At 35.4% G+C, this 14,381-nt stretch overlaps 1 long non-coding RNA gene across 1 annotated transcript; it reads left to right on the forward strand.

The window, feature by feature from the left end:
- Positions 1–466: 466 nt before the first annotated feature.
- LOC132615142 (uncharacterized) lies at positions 467–13,749 on the forward strand. Its single transcript, XR_009572594.1, has 2 exons — positions 467–673; positions 13,590–13,749. It is a non-coding gene; the product is annotated as an uncharacterized LOC132615142 (long non-coding RNA).
- The last annotated feature ends 632 nt before the right edge of the window (positions 13,750–14,381 follow it).

Below are 14,381 nucleotides of genomic sequence, written 5' to 3' on the forward strand. Positions count from 1 at the left end.
TAATCAATTAGTTTGTCAAATAGGGCCTCAATTGAAATAACAAATTCATGTTTTAATTCAATTAAGGTCATACTTGTAAATCCAACATTTTGTGAAAATCAGTTGTGTTTTTAAATTAATTGATTGTTTAATTTTAATTAAAATGAATCAATCCCTTTAAATCTCTTTGCCTACTCATTAATTTGCATTTTTTGTCCCCCCCCCCCCCCCCCCCCTCTCTCTCTATATATATATATATATATTAAAGAACATATATTAATGTGTGTGTGTATATATATGTATACGACAACAGATATTCATTAATACATCCGTATATATAATATATGATACACACACACATATATAGATGTGTGTGTGGTTGCCCCCCCCCCCCCCCCCACTGTTTTTTTTTAATGGACCGAGTCCAGCCCAACAAAGCCAGACTCGGCCCAATTCACAAGTACATGAGGCTGAAGGATCAGCCAAACTTGACCCTAAAGGGTCACTCATTCATTTCTCTAGGGTTTGGGAGAGGGAGCCGTACCGCCAAGCGGCAACTCTTCTCTCTCCTCATCACCATGGCTCAAAATGGCAAGGTTTCAGTGTGCTTTTGATTTTGGCAGTATGGTTCAACTTTTAAGGGTAATGAATTTATTGCTTCGACTTCTTTCATCAAATCCGACCCTCAAACACGGTATAGCTCTCACTTTTTCTCTATTTTCCTTACCTTTTTGTGTAGCAACGGTCAAAAACTTTGAGATGTTTTAATGGGTTTTGTTTTGTTGCAAGTTTGAATCAATGAATCCCATTGGTTCACAAAGAACCAAGAGGATCGACTCATTTTGGGTTAAATCTAACCCTTTATATGTATTTTGACTTTGTCTTAGCCGTTGATATCGATTGGGATAACATGCAATTGAAAAATTTGCAAAGTCCCATATCGGTGAGAATTTGGGGTTTCATGATTTAGGGGTTCTATTTCTATAAATAGAACCCCAACTTTACATTTTGAAAAGAGGTTTTGAGCACTGGAAAATTTCTTTTGCTTAAATAATCTGCATACTTAGGGTTTCCTAGCAATTTTTGCTTAATAACCTTTAAATTTCGGGTTAAGTTAAAATTTTAAATATTTTTAAGTGTGAGTGTGGTAGCTGAGTTGTTGGAATTTGGGAGAAAAGTGCTTCTAGGTTCAATTTCTTCCAGGCTGTGACACAAAAAGGTATTTTCTATTCCCATCTCATTTTATTTTCAGTTATTTAGGCTTAAATGTTAGTCTTAGTCTTAGTTTAAATTCCAGTGTAGTAGTTTGTTCTTTGCTAAGATGTTTAGTCTAGTAGTTGGGGGTTTAGTTCCCTATCTGAATATTGTTTAAATATTTGTCTTCATGTAGCTTCTGATACCTAGATTAATTTGATATGTCTGTGCTTGTGTGAATTCTAGTTTACCTACTGTTTGTTTGAGTTGATTCAACCTCCTGAACACTGTCTAAAATGAATTTATCACTGCCTAAAATGGATCTTGATTAATTTAATCAACTTATTTGTCAAGGTCACTTTGTCACGACCCTAATTACCGATCGTGCGGGCACCTACCTTATTATCACTAGTAGGCGAACCCTTACCCATTAATCCATTAATCATTAGCCAATTTCAACTTCTGTAGTCATTTATTAACAATCAATAGATAAGTGAATGAATGAATGAATAAATAAAATAAGTCATAATTAATAGACAATATAAGTGCGGAAGTCTAAATATTAAACCCCAAAATGTGAAAGTCATCGTACTAGGACTCTAACTAACAATGTCTAAAGAATGAAGTATATCTCAAATATAATAACAAATAATGTCTGGAATAAAAAATAGACATCTGGAAAGAGAGATCTTCAGGTGGCATGGCAGGATAGAATCTCACCCTCGGATCTGATCGAGCAAACTAGCTTCAAGCTAGAGATGTAGTCTGGATGAAATCTCTGGAACACAATCTGCACTCAAAAAGGGTGAAGCAAGGTAGTATCAGTACAAACACTATGTACTGGTAAGCATCATAGACCGACTAAGATTAGTTCATGCATGTAAGTATAAAATCAACGAGATCAATAGATAGACACTTAATACTCAAATCCAAATCACAGAATATCCCATAATAGAGTCACAACCTAAGATAAAGCTTCTAAACCACAAGTCTGTCACTCAATAATCTCACTTGATAATCACAAGTCCAAGTTCCATCCCTAAGTAGAGTCACCAATCCACAATTTAACTTAGTCAATGGTCATATTGATATCACAATAAGCATTCAACATCCATATTGAATCAGAACCAAACGAGCATATCATAATGTAGAATAAAATGTAATGGTGTGCAATGCAAAATATGATGAAGTGCATGCAATATACTGGCCAAATACACACTGTACACACATGCTCACTGATGTCATTGCCCAAAAGTCATGACTTGCAGGGGACCCATGGTGTTCATGTACCACTCGTTTCGGATACTCATCGGACCTGAGTCATAAATCCTCCGCTCCGGAAAGAACCTCGGACGCGAATCCACATCATGTACTACTCGTTTCCGGAACGAACCTCTGACCACGAGCTCACAACTAGCATCAAATAGTATCACAAGTTCAACAAGAAGATTATATTAACTTCTTCGCTAATTTCATATCACATTGTCTGTCTCCACGTATTCCAGTTCATTAGTATGTATGGACTATGAACAATTAGTAATATCAACGTCAAACATAAGGCATCATCCCATAAGTCTTTCATCAATCCTTACGGAATCATTTCCATCATGTATGAGTGTATGAATGCATAAATGAGTGTAACAGGGTAAAACAATGAAACAAAATAACAAAGAAGGTACAAGTCCCAAGGCCACAAGTCATATCCAGACTTAGATAAATCAGCCCAACCATGAAATGGATCATACCAACCATCTCAACCAATATAAGGGTCTATGTCCCTCCGTACTTCCACACATAGAAAGTATGCCTCACAACTAAGTCTTGTATCACCAAGATGCTACATTTTTCTATATATTATCATCAACAATAAATCATACATCAAGTTTTCATCTATGTACTATCATAAATATATAAATCATAATTCAGGTCTAAACTCAGTATCCTTCCTGTCTCCGATGATACGTGTCACAATAAGAGAGAATTGGGTACAACACGACAATTTATGTAATAAGTCCAATCACAATAACAGGGCAACGAGCCACCATCAACAACAAGCAACCTAATAGAAATCCTTCCCGAATCGCCACAGTATGATACAACTACACCTCATATTTCAGTACATAAAGTAATGGCGACGAGCCCACAAAATCAGAAGTCATACCAACCTAGGAAGTATCCAACCAAAACACCATGTCCGAAGACCTAATCATACTTTCTCCCATAAATTCTACACAATGCATACATTTCGCTAATCAAAGTCTAACTAAAGTAAGCTGTAACCTACCTCGAATGCAGAACAGGAGCCACGAACTACTCCACACGAACCTTCTATTTTCGAAGCGCCTCATAACGGTCAAAGTCTAACAATATGATGCTAAGTAAGCAACAAACCATGTATTTAAACAAGAACAACAATTTGAGGAAGAAGACTGACTGACTTCTACCTTTTTCAATGGATGAAACGAATCCTTTAATAGTGAATTTATCATAACTTCTATCTTTACAATTATTAACCTTTAATTCATAGGCTTTTAATCAATTTTACCCTTTAAAACAGATTTTAGGATAAAGTTTCCATGTTTATTAGAAACCTAAGTCTCAACATGCAATTTCAACCATAAGAAATCCAATTCCCTTCCTAGAAAGTGATAATCTATACTCCTAAATGATTAATCAACAATAAAATCAACAACCCACCAATTATTTAAGGGTTTACTAATTCTAGGGTTCTAGGATTTTCACCCACCATTGATGGACCTTAAAATAATCATGGAACTTGAAGAAGAAAGGAAAAGGAACAAATAAAGATGGGAACTTACCCTCCAAGATGCTTTCACCAAAGAATGGAATGAATTTTGCCTCTCTTGAAAACTGACTTTGGGGTCTTGGGGGTAATGGTTAGGAGTTGGAGTATTAAAATAGGGCTTTCTGCACCCCGTCAGTCACTGCAGCGGCCAGTTGGTCGCTGCAGTGGTCCAGCTATGGCGGCTGCCAGCGGGCCTGCTGGAACAGCCCGAACGAAAAAGGGCATAACTCCCTCATCTGGAGGCGAAACACGACGATTCTTTTTGCTATAGATTCATAATTATGATATGGATCTAATGGTTCAAAACTCACACAAAAAAAAGGTTATTTGATCAATCTAGATTCGTTTCTATCCACGGACCTACGGCGAAAACATTGAATACAAGCGCGACAAAACCCATACCCATCTGAAACTCTTCGGAACCTCACCAAAACTTGTGGACAAGTTCAAAATCATCATATTAACATGTTGGAACTTCCAAAACATTGACATGGGGTTATCCTAACCCGACTTTGACCATAGTCAACTCTAACTCGCTAATTTAACTAGTTGCTCCACCAATAACTCAGATCACACTCAAACCTTTTGGGAACCAAACCATTGAATTCACTAAGTCATAGGTCTTACTAACGGGACTCTTGGGAAGGGTCAACAAGGATACATGGGTCAAAACCAGTATAACGACCCGTGGGTCATTACATATTTACATGATGAATATTGAAGTTTAGGGTGATTAAATAGCTTCCATCATGATTTGTGTTAATGAAGAGTTCTCCGTATTGGTCTTTGTGATTTAAACTAGTACATAACTTGTTAACCTGCTACTAAACCATGCCATACTATTTTAAAGAAAAAGGATATAGAGTCCAAGTGTGCCTAAACTGTTGAATGGTCTAGACTAGTTGTTTTCATAATGAATCTTGTTCATCCTCATTCTTTACTATCCTGTATTCAGAGTTTTAATTAGTGAATTAGTTCTGTGTAAGTTGGAATAGATTAAGTGAAGGATGAGTTGGTTTCTTGATCCTAATATGAGATTGTACTGTGTTGTGGTTTATAAATAGACTAAAACTGATTTCTGAAGTTAAGTTATAGATCATGATTTGCTGGATTTGTGCCTAATTTATGAAGAATATGGTTTAATATATAACTGTATTAGTATTCTGATTAAGGAAATAAATGGTTTTAAAAAGAGTTGAACATACCTAGTAACTAAGAATTGGTCTATTAAAATCCTAACTTGTCCTAGACATTCGGTATTTCCTTTTAAGTCTTCCTAGAGACTACATATCTATTTGATTGTGTGTTTTGACCTATAATCTGCTTAAGTATTTTTAAAATATAGACACTGTGAATCATTTCAAACTGTCAACTTTAAATCTAAACTAGTAAGTTTGCTTTCTGTAAATTAATTTAGCCTAAGTGAATGATGATTTGCTAAGATGCTTACCCAATCATTTTGTTTGACTGAGCAAGAACTCACTCACTTATGAAACTTCTCTTATTTTAATCAAGAATGGGTTTAGGCTGTGTGTCCAAGATTCATTAAAATAGGTATCTAGGTTGAATGATTATTCCAATAGGTTAAGTCTACTCTTTTTTGAAACTGTTTGGAGGAGGAGGTAGTATCTTTCACAATTTTGCTTTCATGTATAAACTGGTCGGGCTATTTGTACCCCTATACTTGAAAATAACTTAAGGACCACTACTTGAAAAATTGTTTTGATTTTGGATTTGTGACATCTGGTAGCTATAAATTAGTTATCTCCGAGGGTTAGGTCATTGGTTGTATCTGTTCATTCATCAGTATTTTAAATTTATGTGAGAATGTCTTCTTTAAAATTAATTGGAAACTGATATTAGGCATAAGTTATGTATACTGTTCTGCTTTATGATTGTAGATTGCCTTTATTTTACTCTGGCTAAGTAATAGATTATTTTAACAAGTTAATGAGCCTTGTTTTAAATTAATAGAGTTTTATATTTGATGATTTAAGGTTGTAATCTATTAGATGGGTAATTAATATACACAGCTTCCTATTAGGGGACTGTTTGATATCATAACTAAATATACATTCTCTTTCTCATTAGACTCTGAACAGTATACATAAGTAGAGAAGTAAAAATAGCACTTGGGGATGAAGCTCAAACACTCCCTAATGTCTACCATGCCTGGGGTTCCTAGAAACCCCTTGGATCTTGGGTGGCATTAGAAAATAAAGGGGGCAAGAGCTTACCCTTTTGAGCTGTTTTTATCTTTCCGTAGGTGTGTAAAAATCATGGTATAGTGATTGATGGTGGTGTAGGATCATTAGTTTTGTTTTGTCTATTTAGTTTGCTTAAGAGACTTACCTCATAAACTTGCCTGTTTGCTCTTTGGTTTTGGACTCTAATTCTGTTACTGATCAGGCTGAATGTATTTATGTATATTTAGCGTGTATCATTGGTATTAAAATTTGTGTGGGTTGTTGCAAGCTTATTTGATTTTGGGCCTGTTCTCTCCATCTGTTGTTAGGCCTTTCTCTTATGTATTGAGCGTAATCTGTGCTTGGCCCAATGTGTTTTGTCTTTGCTAAAGGGGCCTATCCAGGCCTCTGGTTTTCTTTGTCCACCTGAGTTGGGCCTGGATTAGTCTTCTCCTCAGTTTATTTTCTATCCTCCTAGTTATATGTACTTGTCTGTGTCTTTCTTTTTACTTTCAACATATCTGAGCACGAATTGTCTATACTCTAATTCTAAAACACTGGACATTTACTAATTTTTATCCCTTTTGAGCTATGTGATTCATCCTGGGCCATTTGGGCCACTTTCGCATTGAACCCGTTGGGCCAGAGGCCCAACCACTCTTTTTGATCTAGTCTGCTGAAGAATTAGAAAGGGAAACTAATATATTGAAGGCCCAGTCATGGGTGAAAATGACACTGATGGGCTTGGGTAGGCCCATCAGTTAAAATTTGCATTTATTCTCTCTTCCTTTACTTTATGTGTACCTTGCATGTATACATATACATTATATGTGTGACAATGTATAAATAATGAAACCCTTGTGTATGCTAGAATTTAGGAAACACGTAATATTTTTAGGAAGTAGCCAAACGGTTTTTTCAAACATCGGATAGTGATCAACTTTTGCATGAAAAAATCGAAACTTAATTTGATTTTGAAGTTTCTAAAATTGGATTAATGACACGGTTAGCTGTAAGATGACATAGAAGTGGGATTTTGGTTTAGTTTGAAAAATGGATCAACATCTGAAGGTTCTTCAAAAATGACTAAGTAATGAAATTTTGGGCTATCATCCGTGATTAAAAAGGATAAACTGTTTAACATTTTAAAAAAAAATGAAGCTGGTTTGGAATAAGTCTTCTTTTTTCTGAACCGGGATTAAATTTGCTGAAAGGTAAAAGTTGGAAATAAATTCTGGACTTAGCAAAAATCTGATTGAATTTGTGACTGATTTGGGTCTGGAGGCCTAGAACCAATTGGACTGAAATAAAAGGAACCTATCTAACCAAAATTTGAGATGAGATGGATTTGGACGGGAATATAAGTTGACTGGTATGGGCTTCAATGATAAAATTGGAGTTAAAACAAACCCTTGTGTTTTCTTTATATATACATATAAAAATCGGAGATATACTCCATATCTTCTATTTATGTATAAATAAAACCCATCAGAACTAAGCTCATTTTATTAGGACTAGAATAGTAGTGACTCTACTCGAGAGAAATCCCTGGTGTGTTCTAGTCTGGCAATAAAATGAGTTGAACACTTGTGTGGATTTTTTAAACCCAAAACCCCTTCTAAAGGGGACCTTTTTGCCTAATTTTTTCTTGAAATTATGATATGAGATGAAATGACATTTTGCGAAAAATTAAACACTTTTGAATAAATACATACATTAATCACACATTGAAGCTCGTAGGTCAACCGTATTGTACGGATCTTTAATAATAGGGTGCGTAAAACCTTCCCCAGGGGTTCAATAGAACCCTTAACTCGAACTTTGGTCCAAAAGATTTTCTCATTTTTTGGAAAAATCTTTAAACCTTGTTTTCCTAGTTTTTCATAATAAATTAGGTGGCGACTCTAAAAAATACTAAAAATCCAATTAGAGCACCAACAACCTCGTAGTAACTTTTATGCCTTAACCTGTGTAAAAGAGACTGTAACAATAACATTTTTCAATGTAACTCATAAACTATACACTTATCCTCCTTAACCTTATTAGTGAGATGAAGATATTTCCTCAATAAGTGATGTAATTTATATGTTATTAATTTGGCACTTTACAAAATCAGGTACTTGATACTCCCAATATACACCTTGAAATATGTATAAAGCGGTCGTTGACCAAATATAGAACCCAACGAGGTTGGGGTTGAATCCCATAGTGAATCAACGAAGAAATGTTTAAGTGTAACGCTTAACATAAAGTCTCAATTTCTAGGGAAAAGGGTTATAATTGTTTGTTGATTTAAATACTAACACTAATTGTATAAGAGAATTTGAAGTAGATTTGTAAATAATTGATAAAGCGACTAGAGTTGTGGTCCCAAAAGGAAAGCAATGCAATTGGGTATATAGTTCAACTCACTTATGTGTCAAGGTGTAATAAATAATGTTTTTTTTATAAGTTCATTGAAAGTCTTCCAATCAAATCAGTGAATTTCATTGTTAAGCTTTTCCAAGCCTTAGAATGTGAAATTATGAACAAACAATAAAATGTCAAATTAACTTTCCTATTTCTAGCTCAAGTTATTAGATGGGGTTTAAAGTCTCAAATCCTTGCTATTTACTATTTTCCTAACCTCTATTTACTTTTCCAAGCAAAACAAAGGTATTTAGGCACAATTAGTGTTGGCCACCTTTAAAAGACAATGAAGCACAAAGGTAAATAGAAAACATCAACGACATAAAAATGGAGTTTATGTATTAATATCCAATCACAGAAACCTAACACATTTTGATCCCACAACCCCAGTTATGGAATTTAGCTACTCATATTCACAAAGACAAAAGTCATAACTATTAAAATATTCATGGAAGCTTACAAAAATGCAATGCAGGAGGGTGATGTATCACCAAGAATGATGGAAAGGGGACTAGGAAGAGGCAAAAAGAAGCAGCAAAGAGAAAACAGTGTCCCATCTAAGGGAGGGGTACAAACAAGGAGAACCATTAATAAATCTAATAATTGTCCACGATGAATGCAATTTTTTGGAATATTAGATCTTTTAATACGAAGGAGGCTTTTCAAAAACTACTGAAGAAGCATCAAAAGTACAAGTTTGGTTTTATAGGGTTGATGGAGCCTTTTCAGGATGCAAGCAATATTGAGAATTACAGGAGCAGACTTGGCATGCATACTGCATTGGCTAACATTTCAGGAAAAAATTGGGTTTTTATTGATGATTGTTTTGAAGTAAGAGTGGTTCAGGATCAAGAACAACAGATAACACTGGATTTAACAAACATTGGAGCACAGGACAGGATGATGGTAACTGTAGTATATACCAAATGCACACAAGGAGAAAGATTGATACTATGGGATGAATTAGAGTCAATTGCTCTGACTGTAAATCAACCATGGTTAATAGGATGGGATTTTAATGTAATAACATCTGAGGAAGAGAAATATGGTGGTTCACCTATCACCATAAGATAAATTCAGGACTTTAAAGGGTGTATTCAAAATTGTGGTATGAATGATTTGGAATTCAAAGGCAGTAAGTATACATGGTAGAATGGTCAGAGTGGAGCAGAGTGCATCTTTAAAAGACTGGATAGATGTTTAGGCAATCAAGAACTCATAAGTAAATATCCAGGAATTGAAGTCACTCATTTAATCAGAAGTGGGTTTGATCATGCACCTCTGTTGATTTCTTATGCTGGGGTTGCGGAATCAATCGGAAAACCTTTCAAGTTTCTGAACTTTTGGGCCAAACATGAATCTTTTTTGGAGGTGGTTAAGCAACATTGGGTGGCTGATTTCATGGCAAATCCCTTTAATTTATTTCAACATAAATTGAAGAAAGTAAAGGATGCTTTGAGTCAATGGAGTAAGGCTACTTTTGGTAACATCTTCCAAGAGATTGAAACTTTAGTTTAAGGACCAAGAATTCTAATGTGGTGATGAAATTAGATATGACAAAAGCATTTGACAGGGTGTCTTGGTTGTTCTTAACCAAAGTATTGAGAAAAATGGGTTTTAATGAAAGATTGATTGACATGGTTTTCAGAATAATAAGCAATACCTAATAGTCTGTATTGATTAATGGGCAACAACAAGGGTTTTTTAAGTCTTCAAAAGGAGTTAAACACGGGGATCCTTTATCCCCCACTTTGTTTATATTGGCTGCTGAGGTGTTATCAAGGAACCTTAATGCTCTACATCAACTCCCTCAATTTAAGGGTTTTGGGATGCCTAAATGGAGTCCTAAAACCAATCATCTGGCTTATGCAGATGGTATGATCATTTTTTCATCAGCTAATTTATTTTCTTTACAACTAATAATGGAGATATTGATGAAATATGAGAAAACATCTAGCCAGAAAATAAACAGAGATAAGAGTGTTGTATATATGCATCACAATGCTCCTGCTAATGTGAGCATAATGGTTGAGGTAGCAACTGGTATTATTAGAAAGGAAAAATGTCTGCCAATTCATTTATTATTGAATGTTATCATTAGAAAGGAAAAATGCACAGACTACAATCTTGGAAAGGAAAAATGTTATCATTTGGGGTAGGGCAATGTTGATCAAACATGTACTACAAAGTCTGCCAATTCATTTATTATCTGCAGTGAATCCACCTGACGGGGTAATCAAACAGATGCATAGATTGTTTGCACAATTTTATTGGAGTAACACTATTGGAGGAAAGGGTAGGCATTGGGCATCATGGCAACACTTATGCTTACCAACATTAGAAGGAGGACTGGGTTTCAGATCACTTCATGATGTTTCAATGGCTCTGTATTATAAACTTTGGTGGAATTTTAGAGCAAAGCCATCATTATGGAGTGCTTTCTTAAGTAATAAATACTGTAAGAAATAACACTCTGTCATAGTGCAATGGAATCAGGGGTCTTAGGCTTGGAAGAGGATTTTATAGGCTAGGGAGATTTGTAAGCATCAAATCTGGTGGCAACTAAGGATGGGTGATTCACAATTTTGGTTTGACAATTGGACAGGGTTGGGGGCCTTGTTCTATGTCATACTAGAAACATATTATGACAGTACTATTCATAATGTCAGTGATCTGGTGGAGAATGGAGAATGGAACATGGAAAAACTATATGCAAATATGCCAAATGAAATAGTTCAGCATGTAGTGGATACTATTAAACCACCTGTTGATACCTAATTTTGGCTCGCCATGCTTAAAATTAACGTTTTGGGGGGGAGGGGGGGGGGGGGGGTCTTGATTCGTTAAAGAGCACAAAATAGCTTTTTACACATTTTTACATTTTTTCGATAATTTATTGATGATTATCCTTATTTTAGGAATTTTATCAATTTATTGTCATTTTTAAGAATCATTATTTTTGCACATGTACAACGTAATACTACCATTTTGTGCAATTAATAATTATTTGTTAATTTTATAACAGTACATTTTTATATCTTATACATTAATATTTATATTTTACACTTACATTATTATTTATACATGTATTAATTAACTATATTTTAGTACAGTCCGTCAGTGCAGAGAAAACCGGAGCAATTAATTTTTAAACGCAGAGCAAAAATTCGATCAAGTCAAGGTCTCGTCACCTTTTTAAAAGTTGACATTTGAAGTGATGGGTTGGATTCTTGGTCCATTGGTTAATACATCTTTACACATTAGTTAAAAGAGGTAAAGGGAACAAGGGGGTGCATTCTTTTATTCTTTGGACAAAATAAAGGGCCATTTTGTATTATAAAGGAAAAGGCAGGGGTTAATTTTATTTCTCATCTTCTACACACACCACACACTAATTTTCAGATTTTTTTTCATGTTCACTCCTGACAAAAACCTTAATATCCTCTTTTCTTCTTCCTTCCACAAAAACAGCCGCCGCCCTCCACGCCGGAGCTCCGGCGAACTCTACCGACCACCACCCTCACTACCACGCCGCCCTTCCCCCATTTTTCCCTTTGCTTTTCCCCACCACAGTCACGCCCCTCACTCCCCACTTCATCTCCCTCTCTCTCTTCATTTTCAGCCGCCAACCACAACCCCACCACCACTACAACGACGTCACCACCAACGCACAACCCCATCCTCTTTCCTCTCTTCCCCGCTGCTCTATCTCGTCTCCTTCACCACGCCGGAGCTCCAGTGAACTCCAACCAAACAGCCACTGCCAACAACAACATGACGCCACTACCCCCTTCCTTTCTTCCTCCATCTCCGTTCTCATTTTTTTTCTTTTTCCCTCTTTTCCAGATCGTGAATGGAGCAACCAAACTCCACCCCACCAGCAACCAAAACTCCACCCCAAACGCCACTACACCACTACTCCCTCTAATCTCCTTCACCGCTCCGACGAACACAAAGCAGCCACCACCTCAACGACAGCCTCAAAAAGCACCACTGTACAGCCCTTCCCCAACTTCCAACGCCCTCATCTTCCTCTTCTTGCTTTATTTCTCGTCACTATCTCGTCGGAAAACTTAAAAATCCGGCGATGCTCTACCATTCTCCGGCGAAGCCCCACTGCTAAAAATCTGGCCGGAGAAACGCCATTGATGGAGACTTGCTCTTTTCTTCTCTCCCTACTAATTCTTTTTGGTAATTACTACAATAAATACCACCAGGTCTGATGGATTTTCAGTTGTTGTCAAAGCTGGTCTGAAAACATAAACCTCTATGAACTCCGACGATCTCTTTGGTTGGTTAAGTCGTTGCTCCGTTTTGCTATTTTTAGTTGCTGATGTTGGCTGTTTAACTTTTGTTTTGCTATGTTTAGGCCATGTTTTCCACTACCCCGTTTGACTATAGTTTCTGGGACTTTTTTTTTTTTTTTTTTTTTTACATTTTGTTACTAAATGGATATTGGTTTTGTGCTCGAAAAATACTACTCTGGCGAAGCCCTCTTTTCCGTTTTGGGATTATTGTCGTTGATGTGTTTTCTCTCCGGAGTTTCGCGCTCTTGCTCGTTGTTCAAGTGCTTGCTATTGTGGTTCCAATGATTAACTGCTGTTTTTTTTTAAATCTTGTTTGGACTTATTTTACTTTGTTGTAATTTTTCAATGATCTCTATTAACTTAGAGAACTCCCATCACTAATTCTGGCAGACTACTACTGCTCTATGTCTTATGCTACTGTTTATTTTTTTTATGTTATCACTCCATCTTGCTAATGGATATTGTTGATCTCTTACTTATTTTCACAACATTTGTTGCTAAATAATGCTCGTTTTTATGATTGACCGACTCGCTAACTAATATGGGAAAATACTACACCTAAATGGCCGATGAAGAAATTTCCGTCGATTTCCAAGGCCTCCCATGTACAAAAGACGGGTTTTTTATTTTAAGTTTATTCATTATTTCTTTAATTCATTCGATAGTTATTTATTCTCTTACTGACACTTTTACTAAGTGTTTATCTAGGTACTCGGAGATACATCCCGAAGACGACACTCGGAAGGAACCCGAAGACTTCATCGAATCACTATTTGTATTTACTTTCCGCATTTTTTATAACTGTACAAAACATAAACTCATAGTATAGTGAAAACTTTATTTTTGGAATGACGGGTTGATATATTTATTTACTTGTCTCCTTGTTTGTTAAACTTAAAATTGCCATTCGCTTTAGGCAAGACTTAGGCCATCAATACTTTCATAACTAGATTAAATTGATTTGGTATACATACTTTGTTAAATAAATTCACACTTGGGCAAAAATACTAGCCCATCCTTTATTTTATATTCTTTACACACTCTTAATACCACTTACATTTTATATTATTTCGTGTACACTAATACATATTTTAATTAAGTTAAATCCACATTTTGACGCTAGGCAAATATTAAGTCGTCCATTTACAAATCTTTTATTCTTCAGAGGCATTACACATTTTCACTCATTTTTTATCCACAATTCCTTATACTTATTTTTTACCAATACTTTTACAATTATTTTGTTCCTTATTCTTTTGATAGGATATTCATTAAACAAACACTCTTTTTAACTAAACGGTAGAAACAAGTCAAATAAACTTCACTTTTCTGAATAATTTCGTTATATAAAATCTTTACACCAATGAATATTCGTAAATTATTTTTACATTCTTTATGCACTAATATATCTAGTTATACAATTCTTTATACATTTTAGGTTTGACGTACACTCTTTTACACTTGAAATATGTTCTTTATATGTTTAATATACATACATTC

The sequence above is a fragment of the Lycium barbarum genome, chromosome 10 (assembly GCF_019175385.1).
Source record: "Lycium barbarum isolate Lr01 chromosome 10, ASM1917538v2, whole genome shotgun sequence".
Classification (NCBI taxonomy): domain Eukaryota; kingdom Viridiplantae; phylum Streptophyta; class Magnoliopsida; order Solanales; family Solanaceae; genus Lycium; species Lycium barbarum.